The following is a 24,954-nucleotide window of genomic DNA, read 5'->3' on the forward strand; positions in this document are numbered from 1 at the left end:
GAGAGCATGTAAACACAGAAAAAATGGGTGGGATAAGCCTCGCCTCCTTGTCTTTAATAGAATTGAAATCTCTTGTCACGTATGTTCGCAAATTTTGAATTCTAGGTCAGGACAGGAGGCTCCGATTATGCTTGTTCAAAGCTGATCCACCACCACAGAAGCAATATGAGCAATTGGTTTGTAGTAAAAGGTCTTAAACACAGAATCCGAAGACCAATCAGCGGCCTTCATAATGTCAATTAAAGTCACTCCCAAGGAGAATGCTTTAGAAGCCATAGCCCCTCGTGCAGAATGTGCACCAAAGATTGAGACATCAATACCAGCCTCAGACATAAGCCACCTGACCCAGCGGGCCAATGTCGCTGGGGTGAAAGGGCGAAAAGGCTTCCGTAAAGCAATTAATAATTGACCATGCATATCTGGACGAAAAGGATCAGTACTCACCTCGTAATCCATAACACATTGAACAACGCAAAGCTTATGATTATTGGGAAAAGATGGATAGGTAACAGAAGACTTATTATATTTTGTGCGTCTGGAAAGAGTAAAAGTAACACCCTCAGGCGTGAAACTGCGACCCGCCAGGTCCAGTGCTCGAACATCAGACACACATTTGCATGAAACTAGGCATAATAACATAGTCAGCTTCGCAGACAGCTGTTTGCGCGATAACAAGGAATTGGAAGGCCAGGCCAAACCTCAAAACAACGGAAACATCCCAGAGGGCCAGGTACTTGGGACAAGGAGGGTTCACCAGACGAATGCCCTTAAGCAATTTGGAAATCAAAGGATGTTCACCTGCAGGTTTACCATCGATATGGCGCACTGAAACAGCAGAACGGAAATTATTAACTGTCCGATAAGCCAGACCGGACGAGGCAAGGGAAGCTAGAAAATTAACAATCAGAGAGATATCTGCTGAAGCGGGATCCACCTCCCATTGAATACACCAATCACACCATCATTTCCAAGACCCTGCATAACGTTTGTGAGTGTTGGGTGACCAAGCCTCGCTGATAAATCGGGTAGCGTCTCGTGAAAGGCCTGGGACATGCCAGCGATCCCGAAATTCGCCAAGCCACTAGGAGAAGATGGCCTGATGCGATCAGGGGATGGGGATTACCTAGAGGATCCAGCAAGAGATTCCACTTCTGGGGAAGAAGGAGCGGCACCGCACAACACATTTCCAGGAGAACTGGGAACCAAGCTTGAGCCCTCCACAGAGGAGTGATCAGAATCAGCTCTGACTGATAATGGGTTTTGCAAGCCAAGACCCTGGGAATCATCATGAACGGGGGAAAGGCGTAACACAGGAGCGATGGGCAAGTCTGCAGAAATGCATCCGTGGCCAGGCCTTCCCGGTCCGGTCTCCAGCTGAAAAACAGGGGAAGCTGAGTGTTGAAATGAGAGGCAAACAGGTCTATCCGACACTGGCCCCAGACCCGGAGTAGAGAACGGAATACGCACGGGTGAAGTCTCCAATCGCTGAAGTCCCGAAGATGACGCGAATTCCAGCCCGCAATCAGATTGTTACGACCGGGAAGGTACTCTGCAATAACAGTGATCTTCCTCTGTAGACAAAAATGCCAGAAATCTTTGGCGATCTCCGCCAATATCCTGGACTTCGTTACCCCCAGCTTGTTGACATAACGAACCGCTGAAACATTGTCCATGCAGAGAAGAATGCAACAATTGGATTGATGAGGGGAAAGACACCGAATTGCAAAGGACCCCGCTAGGAGTTCCAGACAATGTATGTGGAGAGATAACTCCTGATGAGACCACCGACCCCCCGTCGACAACGGACCGCACCGGGCTCCCCAGCCCCACAGGCATCGGATTCTATCACCACCTCCGGAGATGATCCGAACAGGGCTCGCCCATTCCAGGCATCCATGTGGTCCAACCACCACTTCATCTCCCACCTCGCTTCCTCTGAAAGAGGGACCAAATCTGAATAGCGAAGGCCTTTTTGGAGATGACGGATCTTCAAACGCTGAAGTGCCCAATAATGTAGAGGACCCGGGAAAATCGCCTGAATCGAGGATGCTAACAGACCTACTACGCGTGCTATAGATCTCAACGATACATTCTGTTTGGATGAAACCAAATTCAACTCCCTCTTGATGTAACAAATCTTCTGATTGGGCAAGAGGAGTTGACAAGAAAAGGAATTGACCTGGAAACCCAGAAATTCCATCACCTGAGACGGAAGGAAGACAGATTTTTGAGGATTCACCAGAAATCCCAGAGACTGTAAGAGTTTTATAGACCATTCCAGGTGCGTCATTAGCTTGCGGGGACAATCGGCCAAGATCTAAATGTCGTCCAGATATATGATCAGGCAAACTCCCCGAGCACGCAAGGATTCCACGACGGGCCTCAGAAGCTTCGTGAAGCACCAAGGTTCTGGTTTCTCAACGGAGTCAACTCTGTTGGGCGTTACGGAAATGCTGAGACATCCCTTGGACATGGGGATACAGCAGCCCTCATACTACTCGATCTGAGCGCTGCTTTTGACACGGTGTCTCACACAGTGTTAATAAGATCCCTTCAATCCCTCGGCATCTCTGGTTCAGCTCTGAAATAGCTGACATCTTTCGGGCTGGACTGTTCCCATGAGGCACAGGGTCAGACTGATTTGCATATAGCCATGTCTGAACTGAGGTGGCAGAGTGGGTTAAAGAACGGTGATGGATTAAACACAGATCTTTTGACTTGGTGTGAGTGTTTGATTGGTTCAGATGCTCCATCCATCACCACCCCCTTTTGTACCGCATTGCAGGCGTAAGGCTGACGCAGGCACAATTAACATGGGACTTGCCCATGTGTAATGACCCATTTCTGGAGTTGCGTCACTTTTGTGACACACTCCAGCAAAGCATCATTACTGTGCCTACAGATACGTCAGAAATACTGATGTATCTGTAACTCCTTGCGACATGATGCGTCATACAGTAAATATGACGCATCGTTGTTGTTGGAAGGAGGGCGCAATGAAAAGTGACGCATCTCTGTTTTCTCGCAGCGATGCAGCACTTTTCATAAATGAGGCCCCCAATATTTTGTAGAATAACTAATATTTTGATGACTTTCAAAACATTTATTAGGGAGGTGTAACACCCCAAACCTCCCCCCTAAAGCTACCCCCCTGTTTTTAATGTGACAGTGCAGAAGCAGACCGATATTAAAAGATATGTCTCTGCTCTGTGTGTTCTTCCTTGGAGAACGCAGCACTCCAAATTTGGTTGCAGCAGTTTGCGTGAAAAAAACAATGCACTACTAATGCACTACTTTGGGCCGAAAAAAGTTTCAATGCCATTCTTGGCAGGGTTGCTTTTTCATATTCCTCCCATTTTCGTCTGCGGTTTGATGCGCCTTCAGTCTGCCGAAGATAAGTGAGCAGTAAAAGTGATGTATTTATTCTGTGTTAACCTTAAACGAAGTACTTCAGCACTCGTGTATCAATGGTGCCCTCTACTGGTCATGTAACGCATCCAGAATTGGCTGTCGCGTTTCCCCGCTGTATTTGTACTGAAAATTCATGTTTAATTTTATTGGTGAAAGGTAACTAGTCTACCTTTTTCCTAAAACAGGTAAGTATGAAAGCAGACAAACTCACGGTTGAAGTAACGAATACATTGCCTGTAATGACAATGCGACCACATTCTGGAATTATTCAGACCTAGCGGTGCAAAAAATTGACTCTGCTACTGAGCTTTAATTGGGAATTAATAAGTGAATGAGCGGATTTGTAGAGGGCACGTCTGTTTCTACGAACAACGGGAATAACGTTGGAGTAAGGGTGCAAAACAGGATGCGAAAGAGGCTCAAAGAACCCCACCAACCCATTACCAGTGATGGGTTACCTTGTGGAGTAAAATATCTGAAAGCGAGAAGAGGGTGAAAGAAAGCGAGACATTGAGGCATTAAAGAGAGAGAGAATACCTCTGTGTGTGCACGTAGGTGTGTGAGTGTGTTTGTTTGTTTTTAACCCACATTGTGGGAACTAGACCGACCTTTATAATGTTGTTAAACTCTAAAAAATAATCAAAGAAACACCTTACTGTGCAAACCACAAGGCTACCAATACTGGCTCCCACAGTGAGCATAAGAATCAATAGAGTATAATAAAACTAGAATCACAGAAATGTTTCCTCTGGTCCTGTGTGTTTTCTGTGGACGAGTGGGCGTTTACTCAACAAACGGCACTGGAACTAGGAGTGCTGGACGAGCAGCAGCACCCCAAAAACTATGAAAAAGTTAAGATAGACAACAAACAACAAAGGCACAGTGTGTCGGCTGTAGCTCTTACCTTTACACAAGCATGTGCAAATCTTACTAACAGTGTTTAATTTGAGCCGGTGGTTTCCAATGTTCGGCACTGGCACTTACTTGTCTACAGCTGAGCTTGTGACTGTCTGCCACAAGGTGGGACTGTCTGACTAATTTAGAGATGATTACAACAACATTCAAATATTAATTTAATATACATTAAAAATGACTTTTACCTGCCGTCCTAGAATTTTCAAAGCTTTGGCGGCCTGGAATAGTCCGAATTGTCACATTGTAGGAGTGTGATTGTTAGTAGTTGTGTTGTTACTATCGTTGGCAACATGACAGGGGCAATGTGTGATGCAAGCTGCAGTGGTGTCCTGATGGGAGCCCTGGCACTTATTTTTTTTTTACAAATTAAGCACTGCTTAGTACTAGGTGGTGATGGAAATATGTGTTCACAGGTGCATCACCAGTAATATATTTTTACTCATGACATATTCTCGTGCTTCCTTCTGATTATTGTGTCACACGCATAGAGATGGGCGAGCCAACAAATTACCAGGGACATTTAAGTCAGACTGAGCCTAGGGCCGTGCTAGGCTGTATGAGCCCATGCACGAGCTGAGCCCTGAAAAAAGTAGCATGTAAATCATGCATTAACTATCATGTAAAAATACTATAAGGTCTCTTTAAAATTGTAAAAAAAAAAATATTTCTTTAACATGCGAAAGCATTTCTTCTTAGCACATCAGGTTATATCATAGCACTGAGAAGTATTTATTAAAGGTGATAGTATTTAAATATTAACTTAAATATCTTCCTGCCCCCGTCCTGTCCTCTTGACATTAGTGAACTAAGGGGCAAGTCAGTTGTCTTGTATCCCATTTGTGTTATGAATTTTTAGTACAGACGGGCACAATTTCAAGGCTTCCCCATATGTGATAATGAAGAAAAAGGAGTATCTGTGAAATAAAACATTTGCCTCAATCACACAATTTGGGCACAGGGGAAGCCAGGATTTCATGTTTCACACTGTGCAATTGAGCCATTAGATGAGTATATGTTTGTCTCACCCATGTTGCATCACTGTTTTGTTTTTGATTCTTGGTGCATGCGTTTAGAGGGTGGGTGACAGCAAGAAACCACATCAAAGCTCGGCTGGTTTTGGGCTCTCCACCTCACCTCTTCTTCCAGCCTCACCTTCATTGCCTCCTACCAGTCTCTGCATTTCCTTCACCCCCTCTTTACCTATCACCTTCCCTGTCCATCAGTTTCCCCTCCACTTTGTTCTATCACTATCCTCCAGTCTCTTCACACTCCTTCTCTTGACCCTCCCACACCGCCTATCATTCGCTCATGGCCCTCCTATGTGACCACCTTCCTTTCCCTTCCTCCCATAATTCACCAGCATCATCCTCTGCCTTCACCCTTCTGTAATTTTCTGCCTCTGCTCACCTTTTATTGCACCGACTAAGAACATATGAACCCATTCCCTATTAGCATTATTTGTTTTGCTCATCATTACCATTCTCATTCCATCATACTTCCTCAGACTTCTTTTCATCCTCCATTTCTCACATCATCTTCATAAGCTTCTCTACTTGATCATATTCATCATCCCCTACTTATCACTAATCAACTATTTATCATATTTCCTCTCTTCTCTTTTAATCACTTCTTTACTCTTGTTTCATCCAACTATTTCCTTACTATTCTTTTGTCTTGTCCTTGATTTTCTTTTTTTCTTACTCATCTTGTCTAACCTAACGCTCTCCTCTAACCAACATCCATCTCTCATCTCTGTACTCCATCACCGTCTCCTATAGATCTGTTACTCCAGTGGGCTTGTAACCCACTGGAGTTACAGTTCTGAAGGTGACTGTGGGGTTTTAAGGACTTTCTAATGAAAGAACACCACTGTTTCCACTTTTTTAATATGCTTTCTGTCTGTAAGAACGTTGATTATTATTCAGGGTGGGCGACTGCCCACCTCAAGGTACAATAATACTTCTTGTGAGGTGAGCCCTCAAAATCACTTAATTTAGCTGAGCTCCACCCACTAGTAGTGATGGTAACAAGCAGACAGGCTTAACTGAGGGCAATGTGTAAAGCATTTATGTGGTACCCAAACAGTAATAAAGTCAAAACACCAAGTGATAAAATTCCGAAACTGAATTTGAACAATAGAGTACTATTTAATAAACAAATTGATTCCAAAATCACAAAAATCGAATAAGGAGAGCAGGAGATAAGAGGTTTTAAAATTGTATGTGAAAATAGCAATAAAAAGCACAATGCGCCAATTGTAGTCAATGGTCGCGGTGGACTGGGGGCTAGGTGCGATTTGGGGCCAACGCGATGGAGCTCTGATCGGATTCTCCAAGTGGATTGGTCCTGGTGAAGTTTAGAAGTCGAAAAGTTCAAAAAGTAAAAACAAATCCCACTTTTGAAAGGGAGCCTGCCTTTTTTGGAAGAAAAATCCTTTCCGTGAGGGCATCACAGAAACTGCAACTGATGCCATGGAATAGATTCTCAGATACTTGAAGCAGGTTGGTCCTGCTGACACTCTGAAGCTTTTGAGAATTCTTGGTGACCATTTCCTATGTCCCAACTCCGAAAAGGGAATTTGTTATTTTTGAGGTGAGGAGATCTCTGTGGGGGCTGAAGCTGAAATTCAGTCAGGTGCTGTGGAAGTGCTGATCGAATTCTTTTCTCTGAGGATCCCACTGAAGCTCTGGAAGTAACGTTTTCAAAGGTTTCCATACTCTTCTGCTGCCCAAACAACCACAGAAGTATGTGTCTAAAGCCCCCAGGCGTCACGGGAATGGAGTCCCCCAGGGTGTCCGGCAGAGACCAACAGCAATCTCCAGTGTAGCTCCAGTTGCCACTGGTCAGTAGGGCATTTCACACAAAATACCTCTTGCAGCTAGGTGTGCCCATTAGCCACACAAGAGGTTACCCAAATGACCCTAGGAGTCCACTTCTTTGTCATGGGTGCAAAAAACAGTAGCTGTAGTCTTTTGTGGCTCCTCTCAGGTCATAGACAGCTGGTCCGGTACTCCTCTGATATTTTGCAAGTCCAGACAGTGCCCTGAAGAGGGTGCCTTGGGGTGCCACATTTATGGCCGGCTTTAGCTAGTGGTGAGGGTGACTCCTGGGCACTCCCTAACAATGGGGTAAAGGTTTCCAGGTATTGTCTACGTAGATTTTCAGAAGTTCCTGTTTGCCTTTCTGCAAACAGGCCTAATATGATGTCAGAGTAATTCCAAGATAGCCAGTGCTTTCAGCCATATTGAACTGGGGCTCTTATAACAGGGGGCGTGTTGGGGAGTGTGCTATGAAAATGACTAGTGCCCTCCCACATCTAAAACTAAAATCCAGTTTGTAGCAGGCCCTGGGCCCACAACAAGAAAGGAGGCAGAAGTCTGGTAAGATAAAGCAGGGTCCTTCAACAACCAAGCAGAAGATACACATGAATTGTGATCTGGTCATGTTTGATCCTTTCAAGGTTGCAAAATGTTTCCATGTGCCACAGACAGGTCTTTCAGGCAGTATTTGACACTTTTATCGCAACAGAAAGGGCAGCAATCCTCACACTGAATGTCCAGATGAGCTCAAAATAATCATCACTGTCCATTCAGGTTGTTGAGTCAATCTACATGATTTATTGTGTGGCTCCTGGAAGAAAGTTCACACCTCATCTAAAGTCTAAGAAGCGGCTTGGCAGCGGCTGGACAACTAATGCACATTAGCGTCTAGGAGCTTCAGCAGAGTAAATAGAACTTTCTAAAAGATTCCTTTTCTTTAATACTTACTAAAAATCCAACTTCACAAATTAATTGGATTTTTAACAGCTATTAAAAATAGCGGTTTGAATATTTTCTTTGCTGGTCCCAAACCTGAGATAGCAATCTGGCCTCTGGCTTTTTGTATAGGACAGCCAGGCTTGCCAGTGTGAAAATAGCTTTTGATGCCTTGTCCCGGTAGGGACAATGCAATATTCATTTTTCCTACTTGCCCCACTTTTAAATACCATGCACCCTACCTTGTGGGCTACACAGCCTTCATAGGAGTTGCTTTTTAATATTTAAAAAGGAAGGTATTTGCCTGTCAAAAAGGGTTATTTTAGCAAGTGGCACTGCAGATTTTGCACTGCAACACTCAGGTTACATTAGTAGGCCTGAAGCCATGTTTTGCAGGCCCACTCTGTGGATCATACAATTTGTGCTGCAGTCCACAATTGGCATTTAACTTCCAGGCCCTGGGTGCATTTCCTTAATCATATACTAGGGTCGTATAGGCAAGTTAATTGTGTCAATTCGGAATAAGCCAATGTAACCACATTTATAGTGGATGCACAGGCACCACTTTAATAATGCTTAGCAGGGGTAGAAGGTACAGATTAAAAAACAAAACGCAAAAAATAGGGTCCCAAAAAAATCTGGAGTGACTACGCACAAACGGTGGATTTCCTACACTCTTACTCATTTTTGTGAAATGAAAGTTAGAGAGCACAGATTGTAATAACATCTCCACAGCAAGTCCATTTCGACAGTATATTAGCAGCACTTAATCAGAGCCAATGGAATCATGCAACAGTGAAAGATCTAATTATGCAGCAAGTGTGATTGAATAATGCAGCTTAATATGGGGTAGTATTGATTTATTATCTTGTCATTTTTCACACATTAACACTGTTTGTAAAAAGTTTAATCTCATTAGTACCAGTTCAAAAAGCAACTAGAGAAATAGGCAGCTGAAAGGTGACCAGTAAACCTTTGCGAAGGGCCATTCAATGTGTAGCAACTAGTCACTGCATCATTAGTAACTTTTGATACATATAAGATGGCTTTTTGTTCAAATCTGTACATTATACAATCGATGATGGACTATGAGGCAAATGTGATTAATTCATAATTACACGTAAAATGCTGGGGGGCAGGATAGCAGTGGCCATCACTACAATCCATTTGTGTCTATTCATGTGACAAAGTAAGAAAATTTGATGGGAAAGAATGAATACAAAAACACCAATGTCTGCTCTTTAAGCTCCTTATAATTATATTAGCGAGCTCTGTCTTCTGTGAGCAACTTGTGAGATTGAGAGTGGGCAGAATAGTGGCAGCACATGGCCAGTGCTTTTCTTTGTATAATGGGCACTTGCACTGCTTCTTCCCATTCTGTATCTGTGTTGTAATAGTGAAACTTGATGAGTCTTTTCATTTAAGAGCGAAAACGTTGCCATTTAGTTTTTTTACTTAATATAGAGCCATAAGCATGGCCACTGTAAGTATGTGATTCTGCAGCCGTGGCGTATTGCCCATAATTATGGATTTGCCACATAATCCATCATCTGTTGCATAATTTGCAGATTTTAAGAAAAAAATGTGTTTGTAGCTCAAGCTATTTAAAAGATACAAAAAACACAGCAACAAATGTTGCTGCACAGTGGAGGCCTTTTTTGAAAGGTTGACTGGTCACCTCTCAGTTGTCTATTGCTGTATTTCGGTGTTAAACTGGTACTATTAAAGTGTAAATGTTGACAAGATGGTGTTATACTGTCATACTATCACAAAAGGGTGCCATATTAAGCCGCATAATTTGCCTTTTTGTGCCGCATAATTTAGTCAACCCTGCTGCATAATTTGGTTTTTCTCTGCCATGTAGTCCCAGTGGCCTACATAGTGTCACAGCAGAAAGAAAACAATACAAACCCCTATTAAGATATATATCCTGATTGTATGCGCATTTTCACTTGCTTTTCTTGCAACTGCAAAATCCTTCACACTGTTTCTGCCATAAAATCATTTTCATCTCGTCATTTCTGTGTGACTGGAGCCTGTGCTCTCAATATGGCAGTGTGCCTCTGGTACCCCTTCTGTTTACACATGTACAGTAATAGCAACCCTCCCCCGTGACCACAACCCTGTGTAAAGTAGCACAAAGCAGTGTTGTTAAACATGAAAGTTAGACAATTAGGCTTTGATAGAGAGGCTGTAGAACTGTTTGATATTTTTCATTAATAGCACATTTCTTGCTTGTGAAAGTGGCTTTTGGTGGGCCGCTAGGCTATCTTTGAAGGGCATGGCCTACCCTCTAAAACCACACATGTTCTTCCTCTAGGAGAGACACTTCTGTGGACATAGATCATTCTGAAGAAGATTCACCATCCCCATGTATTCATAACAATCTGTTTTTTCATATAACAATTTATACTGCATTTACTCTATTTCAATGTACTGTAAATAAAGCACGAGAATGAAACACTCGTCGGTGTTTTCAGAAATGCGCGCCCTCAAAAGTAGGAACACAGGAGAAAATGGCAGCCGGCAGGGGCGGCTCTAGGCTCATGGCGGCCCTGGGCAGGGAGCGTAGGTGGGGGGCCCTGGAAGAGTGGGTCCGGTCGGGGCGGAGAGCGGAGGCCAGTGAAGAGTGGGGGGTCAGGGTGTTTGGAAGTGGAACAGAGCCGGAGGCCACCAAATCCCTGCCAGTGGCCGCCACGCAAATATGTATCCATCCTCAGAGGATTATTATATTAAGGATATATTGACGTGGTGGCCCCTGGGGTTTGGTGGCCCTGTGCGGGTGCACAGCTTGCTCATGCCTAAGGCCGCCCCTGCGGCCGGGCGAAAACATTCTCTCTACTGCAGGGGCTGTGGAAGCACAACCAAGGCAGTACCTTTGAGGGTAATCCCAAGTGAAAGAGGAAAGTGAATCCGTTGTGTAGGAGCGGATTAGAGCATTCCTCTCTATTGTGCATGGATGACGAGCAGGTCAGAGGTCAGGCTGCATTGTGGCCTCAGCAGGTTCCCGCCGGCTCTCAGTGGACTACAAGGCTTTCAATGAATAGGTCTACCTTTCTGCAGTTGGTACATTCCACCAGATATTGCCTAGGCACATTTCAGAAGAAATTAGGAAATTTCTTTAAAGACACTTTTATAACCCTATTGAAGTCTGTTTCCCATTTTATAGAGGAGAACAGGCCAACAAATTAACAGGGAGAGCCGAGGAAAGGGTCAGGCTCGGCTCTTAGAGCCCGCGCAGGAGCCGAGCCCTGAAAATGTTTTTATGAAAATCATAAACCTTTTTATGAAAATCATAAACCAAAAATCACGTAACATGATAAAGTCCCCTCAAAAGTCAAAAAAGTGTATTCCTTTAACATGTAGAAGTTTTGACACTAAGTCACAATATTGCACTGCCCTGACAAATTCTTATTAAAACAATGAGTGAATTAAAAGGCAAGACAGGTGTCATGTAAATCCTGTATGTGACCGATATTATCACAGAGAAATATTATGGTCTATTAAAACAAACACAATGGATTTTTGTACACCTGGTATTCTGATCCCACATATTTGAAGTGCTTTCATGCGGAATAATGAAGAAAAAGGAACTTTGCAGAAATAAAATATTTGTCAAAGATCACACAATTTAAGCAGGGAAGCCGCGATTTATCCAAGTTTTCTGCTTTCAATTTGTAGAAATCAGCCACAACAAGTGCCAAAGCACCTTACGAATTGTTACTTAAGGAAGATGGCGGCCATGGTGCACGCCGATAGCCGATATTCTGGGGAGATATACACTGTAACCTCGAATTGGGATATAGACCCTGCAATTTAATTATTACGGACATTGCTATTACGGAAGGAGAGCATTGGACGCTTATCTAGCGAGACTTAGATCCATTGAGAAATAAATACATCGTTATTATATGAGATATCCGTGGGAGTGGAAAAGTGGAGAGATACTGTTGATTTTCGTGATAAACGCTTGCTGGAAGAAATTTGATACTGAAGGATAATCTATTGTGATCGAGCCCTGAGGAAGTTGATTGGCATAGACAAATGCCCAACGAAACACGTGTTGGCTGCTGTGGATGTTCTTTGAAACTTGTGAAACTTGGAATCTGATTTTGAGAAATTTGGAATGAACTTTGAGAATATGTTCAGTGAATAAAGGACTTGAGAATCTGGATTGAACTTTGAAATTTGAAATTTAAACACGGATCAACGCACTTCAGGATTTTGGTGTTTGATTGTTTATTGGACGAGGAATTGTACTTTCGTTCTTATACTTGTTATTCGAATCTTGATAAATATTATTTCTGTTGTTTTTGAAGATAATAATTTGATGTTAGACTGCTCGGCAGGAATTCAGATTAAGTGCCAAAGATCAGTGCCAAACTGTCTGTTGGCTCACTTATTCACTGGCTAATTTAGAAATGTGATGTTGTGGAGTTAATCGTGCTCTCCCACTCACAGTAGACTGTCACTATATCGTAAAAACTCACACAGTCACTACTGTCGAGCAGATGTATTCAAAACCGAAGCCCGATCACGTTGTGCACCATGCTCTTCTTCGCATGGGGTGAATGTTTTGTCATATTCTGGACTCTATTATGAAATTAGATCGAGGAATCGTTTCATTCCATAGCAAGTCTGACTTAAAGGACTTTTTGGCGTTTTGTGGAATTAAAGGGGTGCAATTCTGGACTCTATTATGAAATTAGATCGAGGAATCGTTCCATTCCATATCAAGTCTGACTTAAAGGACTTTTTGGCGTTTTGTGGAATTAAAGGGGTGTATCTTTTAATCATCACCTGCCAGTTGATAGGCTTCTTCCCAGCCATTAGAGACTTTCAGAGGGAGCCACAAGGCATGTTTCTTTACAGGTCAGTCCATGCCTACATATGGGTCAATTATTTGTATTTCCTTTTTATTGCTATATCTTTGTGCAGACTTTATATAGCGGGAACTGACTCTGAAGGTACTGGGGCGCTTTTCGCGAGTACCAGTTACATTACACAAGGTCACATTCATTTTTAGAGGCACACAGGGAGAAGATGTATCCAAAATCACAGGAAGTTGAGCCAACGCGGAGACTCGAACTTAGTTCCCAAGTTCTAAAGTCTGCAGCTCTGGCCATAAGCCACAACCTGGGTAGAGGGGCAGTGGCAGGTAGAAGCCACTTGAAAGCTTGGCTCGTTATGGGCTTGAAGTCTCAATGGACCTCGAGCTGAGCCATAGCCCGTCTTTAGGCCCGAGCCTGGCTCGAGCTTTCAATGGCCCACCCACCTCTACCATTTTACAGAAAAATCTCTGCTTGGAGCTAGGACATAATATTTCGTATTGTTTGCATTTGCAATTACGATTTTGTTTTTATACCTGCTGAAGGATTTAGCATTACTGTGGATTTACACGTATTTTAAATGCACTTCCATTTTGTTACTTCATGTTGTACACTGCACATTTAGCCAAATTGGTCTGGCAAAAGTAGCCTCCTTCTGAAGATTGGCCCAGTGAAGAAAGAATGCAGAAATGAGTGAAGCCTGCCATTTTACTCTAGTTTAAGGTATCAAGTCTTCAAGGTTTTTTCGTATTCTTCCGACAAGAAGAACCTGGCACCTACTCGTTAGTGCCTATCTGTAGTTTAACTTTTACCACGTGTTTTTCCTCCATTCGTTTGAATTGAGAACAAGCATTGGCAAAGCCAACAGGTCTGGTGTTGGCTGCCAGCCTTTTGGCAATCCTTGTTTTGCATGGTTTTTGCAAAACTTTATTGTTCGGGAAGCTGACGGGCCTTCATCAATCTGAAAAAAACATTAGCTAAATTGGTCACAAAAAAAACACATTACCATAGTGCTCCTTGGCACGGTAGAGAATTACTCTGTGTGTAGATGTATTCCTTGTGAAAGTGCAGTCTGACGTAACCCATATAGAAGCCAGTCAATGGTTGAAGTGGGCAGATGAATTGCGCCTTGATGCAGATGGAGAGGATGGAAGATAATTTTGAAAGACACAACCACAGATTAATGGATGAAAACTGCCTGAAACACCCTATAGGTAACTGTGTCATACACATAATTTCGGTTAAATCAAAAGGTCTTGGCTAACACAGATATGAAAAAGCCAACTGACCTTGGTTGGCTGGCTGCCTCATGTCTTTGAGAAATACATAAAAAAATATAAACAAAGAAACAAAGAAAAGGCAAACAAGGAAGGAAGGAAGGAAGGAATGAAAGAAGAAAAGAAAGAAGAAATGAAAGAAGAAAGCAGCAGCGAGGAAGAAAGAAGCTACAATAAAAGAAGACAAGAAAAGGGAAAAAGAAAGAAAGAAAGAAAAAAGAGGCTAGATAAGGAAAGGAAAAAATAAGAATGAAAGGCAGAAAAAAGGAATGCATGAAAGAAGAACAGAAGGAGAAAGGAAGAAAAAAGAACAAGAAAGAAAGAAAGAGAAAAGCCAGAAAGAAAGAAGGCATGAAGTAAGAAGAAAGAAAGAATGAGTGAAAGGAAGAAGCAAGAAAGAGGAAGAAGCAAGAAAGATAGAAGACAATAAGAAACGAAGGCAAGAAAGGAAGAAACAAAGAAAGAAAACAGGGAAAGAATGACCTAACAGACAGGGTTGCAAAAATAGAGCACACTGTTGTGACCTGCATATACTTCCTATCTCATGTATGTGCCCTGCCTGCCTGATTGTAGCGAATGCTTAGAGTGTTACCGATGTCAACATTGAATGTGAATGGTGTAAGCTTGTGTGAAGAGTCCGTTAGAAGCAGCAGTTGGAGGCTGAGAAAGGAAGCTATCCTGCTCCAGGTGGGGCTATTCTTTGTACATAGGTACTTAGATCAATACATCGAAGTTATCCCTTGTACCTGATTTATCTGCATGCTACATGTCTGCCTCCTTCACTTTACAACACATACTCATCTCATGAGTTTATATTCAGAATTCATTTGTGCTGCTGTGAGTACTATTGTTGTGTTTCAAAAGGCACAGTTCTCCACAAATGTTTCAGACTCTTGAAATATCAGCAGCCAGATAAACAAAGGCCACTCAAAAAAAGAAATGTGCCCTGTGCTTACTTCAAAAGTGTCACATCAGGTTCTAAACACAAGAACAACACTAAAGTAATTGCAAACTAAAAGCTAAAACACTGCCACTCAACAGAACTACCTTGTGTGAGAATGCACTAATTGTGAGAGAGCAGTATGCAGCCACTCAAAGTGAAGGTAACCACACAACAAAAGACCAATGGATGAACAGAGGTGACTGAAAGCCCCTTTAAGTAAGTATATTCTACATATACATTTAGTAAAATCATAAGGACTTGGGTAAGGCAAACCTAAAAAGAGTATAAAAGTAGCATCACATGTAGATGTTAGCATTAGATGGTCTCACTGACAAGGCGGCAAAGCTCTGGTCCATTGATATGGCAATTCACTGTTTATTTTTGTTGCTTGCTGACTATTTTGCATTAAACATGTGTTAGACGTCTATGAGCTTTCTCAAGTATATATTTTCTTTGGCATAACCTGGTGCATTGTGAGCCAGGAAATGTCTTCTCTCTGTGGAGAGGGGGTAAATGTTGCACTGGAGTCCACATGACAACGCCAGAGGTAAGGGTGAGACGTGGTGATGCAACTGGCCGCGTTTATTGTACTGTGTTGGTGTTTTTTCGCATGTATCGTTTCATATCATCTGTGTTGTGTTAAAGAGAACTTACGGTGTCGTCTGAGTAAGAGAGAACAGGATAATAGACTGGTTGGGTAGGTAGGAATGGGAGGAACCCAATAGCAAAACAAGCATTAGAAATGCAATCGGGCTCGGATTTATTTGAGTTTGAGCTAATGGCATTGTAAATGGTAATGTATTTTTGCTAAGTGTTATGGAGTGTGTTAATGTGGTGGTGGTGGTAGTGGTAGTACTGGTGGTGGTGGTACTGGTAGTACTGGTGGTGGTGTTAGTACTGTTGGTGGTGGTAGTGGTAGTACTGGTGGCTGTAGTAGTGGTAGTACTGGTGGCTGTAGTAGTGGTAGTACTGGTGGCTGTAGTAGTGGTAGTACTGGTGCTGGTAGTACTGGTAGTACTGATAGTGGTAGTACTGGTGATGGTGGTGGTAGTGGTAGTGGTAGTACTGGTGGTAGTGGTACTGGTACTGGTAGTGGTAGTACTGGTGGTGGTGGTACTGGTAGTACTGGTGGTGGTGCTGGTAGTGGTAGTAGTGGTAGTACTGGAGGTGGTGGTACTGGTAATGGTAGTACTGTTGGTGGTAGTACTGGTAGTGGTGGTACTGGTAGCGGGAGTACTGGTGGTGGTGGTACTGGTAGCAGTAGTATTGGTGGTGGTGGTACTGCTGCCCGTAATACTGGTAGTGGTAGTACTGGTGGTGGTGGTACTGGTGGTGGTAGAACTGGTGGTAGTGGTACTGGTACTGGTAGTGGTAGTACTGGTGGTGGTGGTACTGGTAGTACTGGTGGTGGTGCTGGTAGTGGTAGTAGTGGTAGTACTGGAGGTGGTGGTACTGGTAATGGTAGTACTGTTGGTGGTAGTACTGGTGGTGGTAGTACTGGTAGTGGTGGTAATGGTAGCGGGAGTACTGGTGGTGGTGGTACTGGTAGCAGTAGCATTGGTGGTGGTGGTACTGCTGCCCGTAATACTGGTAGTGGTAGTACTGGTGGTGGTGGTACTGGTGGTGGTAGTACTGGTGGTGGTAGTGGTACTGGTTGTGGTAGTACTGCTACTGGTAGTACTGGTGGTGGTTGTAGTACTGTTGGTGGTGGTAGTACTGGTGGCTGTAGTAGTGGTAGTACTGGTGGTGGTAGTACTGGTAGTACTGATGGTGGTAGTACTGGTAGTACTGGTGGTGGTGGTGGTGGTACTGGTAGTGGTAGTGGTAGTACTGGCGGTGGTGGTACTGGTAGTACTGGTAGTGGCGGTACTGGTAGTACTGGTGGTGGTACTGGTAGTGGTAGTAGTTGTAGTACCGGAGGTGGTGATACTGGTAGTGGTAGTACTGTTGGTGGTAGTACTGCTGGTGGTAGTACTGGTAGTGGTGGTACTGGTGGTGGTGGTACTGGTAGCGGGAGTACTGTTGGTGGTGGTACTGGTAGCAGTAGCATTGGTGGTAGTGGTACTGCTGCCCGTAATACTTCTACCAATCTGCACTCTGCACTACCAATCAACACTCTGCACTACCACTCTGCACTACCACTCTGCACTACCACTCTGCACTACCACTCTGCACTACCACTCTGCACTACCACTCTGCACTCTGCACTACCACTCTGCACTACCACTCTGCACTACCACTCTGCACTACCAATCGTAGACGGGGACATACCCACAGGAGTGCCTTCCTCGCCCTGCCGAGGCTCCTCCGAGGTTTACGCTACCCGCCCCCCGCTGGCCGCACGCTGGAGCTTCACCAGGCTGAAACGGCGAGACGGGTGAAAAGGGGCTTGGACATCGCGTCCTCAGCCGACAGTGGGTGCATCACCGAGTCACCCCACGACCTCTCACTGCCTCGGAATGGATCTGCTACAGCGGTGAAGAGGGAAGCATCCAGAGTTCAGAAGACCAAGGGAAATAAAATAGAAGAAGCCTTTTTGAATCTGGCGGGTTATGCTGTGAACATGGGAGTTCCGACCGTGAACGGAACCGTTGGGATGCCTGGGACACGGTGCTCAGCGTGAGTATCCTGGGAATCCCGAGATCGCACTTCTGAGCCTGTTGCTGCGGACCAAAGCCCCCTTCCCCCCTGCGCTGGGCTTGCCAGGGTGATTCTACTCGTTCTTTCTTTATTTTATTTATTTGTACATTCATCCGATTGGGTACCTGAAGCACGGTGCTCGGTGTGAGTTCACAGGAATGGAAGCTGCTGGGAATCCCGAAGTGACGACACACTTCTGAGCCTGTCGCTGCAGCCCCCCCAGTCCCCCACCCCACCGGCACTGTACTTGCCAGGGTGATACTGCGTGTTATTTATTTAACTAATTGTTTGTCACTCATATATGGGCTGAAACAGCGTTAGGGAAGAAATGAGCTGCTTCACCTGGATCATTTCTTTTTCCATAAATCCCTCCGGTGCCCGACCCCAAGATAGCGCCTACTGAGGTCATAACCCCCCTCGCACTTCACTAATCAAGGTGACTACCTTCAGAGCCTCCATTTCTTTTTTTTTTTTTTTTTTTGTTTTGTTTTGGTTGTTTCCTCATGCCTCACTTTGAAATGGTCATAGAGATAGGACTATTTCCCCGACCTTGCTAAGGAACTGACATTGAGATAGGACTTAATTTGGCATCCATCTTTGAAGTGAAACCTCCAGTGAGCTTCCCCAGTCATTCCGAAAGGAGTGCTCCTTCGAAATTTTTGCTATCTACTGTTTATAACTTTTATATTCATATAGTACTCCTTTTTTGATTATATTGCACTTTCTGTCTCTTATATCTATCTGATTAGCTCGTTATTCCTCATGTTACACTTTATTTATGTGTTATTAATCGGATTACTGCTGCTAGAGGGGGGTATATGAATGGTTGAAACACTGTGAAAAGTTGTGACTGGACTGGTCTAAGACGCGGACTGTGAAAAGGTCGACATGACCTGATACCTCGCTATTTTTACTTCTTCCCGCCCTGTTCTTTTTAATTAAGAATAGAAATACGTTAGTCTAGTGTGCCATCTTTAAAGTAGCCCCGATATCACTTTGTACCACTGTTCTTTCATCGCACAATCCCTGCTCTTCTGAATGTATCCCTACTCACTCTATACCCACTCATTTTCTCGGTTAGCCATTCACCACCCCACTCCTCTTCTCACTTATCCCCCCTCTCCTTCAGTACCCTCACTTTATGCCATATCTATATATTTATCTACTTGTTATTTTATCCCTACCCCCTACTTGATTGCCCTTTGATGTGCACATTACTCTCTACTATGTTACTTTGTGCTCCTTATTGACTTAGTATTTGGTTTTGTTATTTCAATGGTGTTCACTTCGTTCCCTTTACCAATTTGTGTTAGTTTTTGCACTTCATTGCTGCCTTTGTTTTTATTCAACAATCACCGTTGTCTATTCCCCATCACCTTAAATTATTTTATCTATGACCTCCACTATCACTCTTACTCCGCTTTACATCTTATTACTCCCTGTCACTCTTTTCCATTTCAATTCTTTCCTATCTATATTCTTCACATTCAGTGAACTTACTACTATTTTTATCCTATTTATTAATCAATTCTACCTATCATATATCTATCGCATTTTATCTATATTGTTTTATACCTATTTTGCTCTCATTTTGTTATCTTGTTAGATATGCTATTGTATTGTGACGCCTCCTAATTCTTTTCATTGCTATTAGGAATGTTCATTGTGTTATTTATTATTTTACGTCATTATGTATAACTACTATTTTTATCCGATTTATTAATCTACTCTACCTATCATATTCTATCACATCTATATTGCTTTATATTTATCTTGCTCTCATTTTGATATCATGTCAGATATGCTATTTTATTGTGACGCTTCCTAATTCTTTTTCATTGCAAACTGGAATGTTCATTGTTTTGATTATCCTCTGAGGCGGATGCCGGAGGACTGCATTTTGCAAATTGAGTTTAAAAATTGTCATTTTCTCTGTGCTTGATTTTAAAAAGCATTGAGCATATCAGCACTGAAGCGCTGACTCTCACGCGCTAAAGCAGCAAAGTGATTTTGAAAACTGTCATTTTTCTCTGGGTTTAATCTAAAAAACTTTGAGTATACCTGCACTGAAGCGCTGACTTCTCACACGCTAATGCAGCAAATTGATTTTAAAAACTGTCATTTTTCTCTGTGTTTGATCTAAAAAGCATTGAGTATACCTGCACTGAAGCGCTGACTTCTCACGCGCTAAAGCAGCAAATTGATTTTAAAAACTGTCATTTTCTCTGTGTTTGATCTAAAAAGAATTGAGCTTACTTGCACTGAAGCGCCGACTTGTACGCGCTAAAGCAACCCTCCCAGACCCCCCCTGACACAGCGACTTCCAGCGCTGACACAGGGGAAAACGCCCACACCGCCAACGCGGTCCCAAGGCGGAGCCACGCCCACTGCGAGGCCACGCCCATAACACTCACTACAAATGTGCCGGCCATACCAGCGCAGCGGACGAGCGCAGCGGGAGCGCCTAAGGCAAGCCCGTCTGCGCCCGTCTGCGCACGGCCGGGCCGAGGGCCAGAACCCCTGTCGGATAAAACTACCCCTAAGGTAACCTACTCACGTCGGGACCTCCTAAGTCTCAGACCCACCATCGCCTCCTCTTGTGAGTATGTTCACGATCTAGAGGGACCATTTATCAGCTGCACTTACTGCCACCCAGTCCCACTCAAACTCCCTATTCAACCCTACAAACCCTCAGCCCTCAAACTTGCTTCTCTGAACTGTCGTTCCCTCCCTAAACATGCGACGCTTATCAACCATCTTATAGAAGACCATGAGATCGACGTTCTATTTTTGACGGAAACGTGGCTTTCCCACACTCGGCGTCAGACATGGTTCTAGCTACCCCTCCGGGCTTCCTCATTCAGTCCCTACCTCGCCCTTTAGGCAGAGGTGGTGGGGTCGCCATTATCCACCGGGACTATCTCCCCTGCAAATACAACGACGCGTAGGTTCCCGACTCTGAAAGCCTACAGTTCACAATTAAGTTAGACCCGACTAACTCTCTCACAGGCATCCTACTGTACCGCCCCCCCCGGTCACCCTGGTTCTTTTTCTAGTGCTCTCCTGGACACGGTAGCAACACAGGCCCACTCCATCACCAACTTCATGATACTAGGAGACCTGAACATTCATTTCGATGACCCTTTAGATACTGGGGCAGCCGACTTGATCACCGATCTGGCGGCTCTCGACCTCCACCTCCTAAACTCCGGAGCTACACACAACAAAGGTCACTTGCTGGACCCGGTGTTCACAAGCACCCCCACCATGCAATTCAGCGAATCCCTCCCCCTCCCCTGGACGGACCACTTTTTAGTCTCTTTCCAACTATCAGGACCTTTCAGGAAATCTCAAAAACCTCCCACTTACACCAGGGACAGGGCCTGGTCCAAGCTCCCCACCGAAGACTGGGCCAGGACCCTAGAGTCAACTACCCCAGCCCATGCAGAAGACCCGGCTATCGCCGATAGTAAATTCAGAGAGTGGATTACTACCTCCCTGGATTCCGTACTCCCATTTAGAACCCGGGAGGACAAAAACGGGAAACCAGGTTCCGCCCGTGGTATACCCCGGAACTTCGATTACTACGTAAAAAATGCAAGAAAGCCGAACGGCTATGGAGGAAAGACTGGCAGCACGCCAGCAAGGAAGCCTACCAGAACTCAGTTAGATTATACAAAGCCTCCATTAAGCGCTCTAAAGCCTCCCATTACGACACTCGGATAAGAAAATCTACCAACTTAGCTAGGGAATCCTTCCTAATCGCAAAAGAACTACTGAAAGTACCAACCACTCCTTCCTCCAACGCCCTCCCTGTTGACCGAAGCAACGAATTAGCCACCTATTTTAATGACAAAATTGCCCGAATCTTAACATCCCTTCCCCCCCCCTGTCCCTCTAGTCACACGAACAATAAATCACCCTCCAGCCAAGCAGGAAGCAGCATGCGCCCCCAACTAACTACATTTAGGGCAGTAACCTGCAACGAGGTAGATGCAACCTTGGCCAAAATGAAAAGCGGATCACCTCTGGATCCCGCACCAATTAGACTCCTCAAAACCGTAGCCCCTGTCATAGTTCCCACGATCACAGAGCTTATTAACAGCTCGCTTGCCCAAGGATCTGTCCCCGATAGCTGGAAGAGCGCAGTCGTGAAAGCACTCCTTAAAAAACCCCAGCTAGACCCAGCAGACATGGCAAACTACCGGCCTATCTCACTCCTCCCTGGCATCAGCAAGGTAGCCGATAAATTGGTCAACGGACAATTGTCTCAGTTTCTCGAGGCAAATAACATCTTACGGCAATCCCAAACTGGGTTTCGCCCGGGTCATGGCACTGATACCGCCCTTCTGGCCGTTATCGAGGAGGCAAGGCGCATTTTGGATTCAGGAGGGTCAGTGGCAGTGATCCTCCTGGATCTTAGTGCAGCCTTCGACACAGTCAACCATCGTGTCCTTCTCCAACGGCTGGCGGCAGCAGGGCTCACCGGGATGGCGCTCAGGTGGATAGAGTCCTTCCTTGCCGGGCGCACATTCCAGGTATGGGACAGCAATCACCACTCGTCCACCCTCCCCCTCACGAGCGGGGTCCCCCAGGGATCATCTCTAAGCCCTACGCTTTTTAATGCTTATATGGCCCCCCTTGAAGACGTGGTGACACCCCTCGGCATCAAAATAGTGAGTTACGCAGATGACACACAGCTGATCGTCTCCCTATCCCAACTAGACGACCACCCAGACAATTTGGCAAATTGCCTTACGAAAATCTATGGCTGGATGTGTGAATCATCACTCAAATTAAACGGGTCGAAGACCGAAGTGATGCTCATGGGAAAGCAATGGGTGACCATCCCCCCATCAGCCTGGCCAGACGTGTTCGGGGAAATTCCCACCCCGAAAAAAGAAATTAAGACCCTAGGAGTCTGGCTAGAACCCGAGCTCTCAATGGAAACACAAGCGGCCAAAACTGCAGGAACCTGTTTTGGGCTTATGCGCACCACCCGCAAGATTCTTCCCCTACTCCCGCCCACCTCCAGAAAACTCCTAGTCCAAGGGCTAATACTGTCACGGTTGGACTACAGTAACATGGTTTACCTGGGTGCCCCAGAGGCCACCTTGGCTAAAATACAACGAACACAGAACGCTGCAGCCCGTCTACTCATGAACCTTCCCTCCAGAGTGTCAGCTAAACCTGCCATCAAAGCCCTGCACTGGCTCCCGGTGCGTCAAAGGGTGGAATTCAAAGCCATGTGCACGGCTTACAAACTGATTAATGGAGCTGGCCCTCCGATTCTCAGCGACCTGGTAACTCCTTATATAGCTCCCAGATCCCTGCGGTCCGAGAATGAACATCTAGCCAACATCCCCAAATTTAAAAAGACACGCACTGGAGGCCGACGCTTCTCTGTGAAAGCTTCCACCGGATGGAACTCACTCCCCCGTACCCTCAGACTGGAACCCAGCTATCTTATTTTCAGAAAAAAATTGAAAACACTTCTATTTCCGAAATAACGTCCCCCCCTTTTCTTTTTTTTTCTCCTCCATCTCATCTGGATATCAAAATCATTACAGCGCGGGGATGCCTTCGGGTCACCAGGCGCTCTACAAGTCGTTAAAATAAATAAATAAAATAAATCTGCACTCTGCACTACCACTCTGCACTCTGCACTACCACTCTGCACTACCACTTTGCACTACCACTCTGCACTACCACTCTGCACTACCACTCTGCACTACCACTCTGCACTCTGCACTACCACTCTGCACTACCACTCTGCACTACCACTCTGCAATACCACTCTGCAATACCACTCTGCAATATCACTCTGCAATACCACTCTGCACTCAGCACTACCACTCTGCACTACCACTCTGCACTCTGCACTACCACTCTGCACTCTGCACTACCAATCTGCACTCTGCACTACCAATCTGCACTCTGCACTACCACTCGCACTCTCAATCTGCATTCTCACTCTGCACTACCACTCTGCACTCTGCACTACCACTCTGCACTACCACTCTGCACTACCACTCTGCACTACCACTCTGCACTCTGCACTACCACTCTGCACTACCACTCTGCACTACCACTCTGCACTACCACTCTGAACTACCACTCTGCACTACCACTCTGCACTACCACTCTGCACTCTGCACTACCACTCTGCACTACCACTCTGCACTCTGCACTACCACTCTGCACTCTGCACTACCACTCTGCACTCTGCACTACCACTCTGCACTCTGCACCACCACTCTGCACTCTGCACCACCACTCTGCACTACCACTCTGCACTGCCACTCTGCACTACCACTCTGCACTCTGCACTACCAATCTGCACTATGCACTACCACTCTGCACTCTGCACTAACACTCTGCACTCTGCACTACCACTCTGCACTCTGCACTACCACTCTGCACTCTGCACTACCACTCTGCACTACCACTCTGCACTACCACTCTGCACTACCACTCTGCACTACCACTCTGCACTCTGCACTACCACTCTGCACTACCACTCTGCACTACCACTCTGCACTACCACTCTGCACTACCAAACTGCACTACCAAACTGCACTCTGCACTACCAATCTGCACCCTGCACTAACACTCTGCACTCTGCACTACCACTCGCACTCTGCACTCTGCACTACCACTCTGCACTCTGCACTACCACTCTGCACTCTGCACTACCACTCTGCACTCTGCACTACCACTCTGCACTACCACTCTGCACTCTGCACTACCACTCTGCACTACCACTCTGCACTCTGCACCACCACTCTGCACTCTGCACCACCACTCTGCACCACCACTCTGCACTCTGCACCACCACTCTGCACTCTGCACCACCACTCTGCACTCTGCACTACCACTCTGCACTCTGCACCACCACTCTGCACTACCACTCTGCACTCTGCACTACCACTCTGCACTCTGCACTACCAATCTGCACTCTGCACTACCACTCTGCACTCTGCACTACCACTCTGCACTCTGCACTACCACTCTGCACTACCACTCTGCACTACCACTCTGCACTACCACTCTGCACTACCACTCTGCACTACCACTCTGCACTACCACTCTGCACTCTGCACTACCACTCTGCACTCTGCACTCTGCACCACCACTCTGCACTCTGCACTACCACTCTGCACTCTGCACCACCACTCTGCACT

Source organism: Lissotriton helveticus, chromosome 4_1 (genome assembly GCF_964261635.1).
Source record: "Lissotriton helveticus chromosome 4_1, aLisHel1.1, whole genome shotgun sequence".
NCBI classification, from domain to species: Eukaryota; Metazoa; Chordata; class Amphibia; order Caudata; family Salamandridae; genus Lissotriton; species Lissotriton helveticus.